The sequence below is a fragment of the Periophthalmus magnuspinnatus genome, chromosome 16 (genome assembly GCF_009829125.3).
Source record: "Periophthalmus magnuspinnatus isolate fPerMag1 chromosome 16, fPerMag1.2.pri, whole genome shotgun sequence".
NCBI classification, from domain to species: Eukaryota; Metazoa; Chordata; class Actinopteri; order Gobiiformes; family Gobiidae; genus Periophthalmus; species Periophthalmus magnuspinnatus.
In genome coordinates, this window is record NC_047141.1 from 31,185,419 (window position 1) to 31,186,365 (window position 947).

The following is a 947-nucleotide window of genomic DNA, read 5'->3' on the forward strand; positions in this document are numbered from 1 at the left end:
CGTCTCTATGGCAACAAACGTGTCTGTCCAGTTTTTAATTCACGATCAGTAAAAAAATCGCTCAAAACAGGATTGAGTGCGTTAAAGTGATTTGAAATGTCATGGTGTTCTTGGTTTTACAGTGCAGTTTCACCTCAGTGCGGTGAAGTTTGTCTGAGAAACAATGGGGTAAAAAAAAAAACACGGTTAAGGGAAGTGCAGAGAGGAAGCTTCAGCGTTCGCTCTCTGCTTCAGACACAAACCAGAGCCTGAAACGAGACGCGCGCTGCAAAAATGGTACATCTCGAGTTAAAAATAACCTGACGTTAGATTCGGTGTCAGCTGGTAGGTGTAGTTTTAGTTTTAGATCTGCTTAGAACATGTTTTTTCTGATAGTTTTTTGAAAGTAAATGTGATTGAAATAAGAACAAGTTTCAGAACAAGTCAGTTTTTTCTGTTGACCTGTTTTAATTTGAGTTGAACTGAGTCAAAATGAGTCTAAACTACTACTACTACTCAAAATTATCCATATTATGAGTTATTTTGTGAATACAGCTGCAGCTAACTGTTATTTCTGCAAGATATATATGAGATATTTACTGCATTTGACCCAAACAAAGTAATAAAACATGATTCATTTTTTGCAGAACAAGTCAGTTTTTCTATTGACCTGTTTTAATTTGAGTTGAACTGAGTCAAAATGCGACACGTAAATGAGTCTAAACTACTACTACTGCTCAAAAATATCCATATTATGAGTTATTTTGTGAATACAGCTGCAGCTAACTGTTATTTCTGCAAGATATTTATGAGATATTTACTGCATTTGATCCAAACGAAGTAATAAAAGATTATGATTCATTTTTTGCAGACTATGTAACTAACTTTGACGTTTTTTGTTGGGTTTTTTTTGCAGTTAAGATACCACAACGAAGCAGGGGTTTGTAACGAGGAAACAAACTCGACTT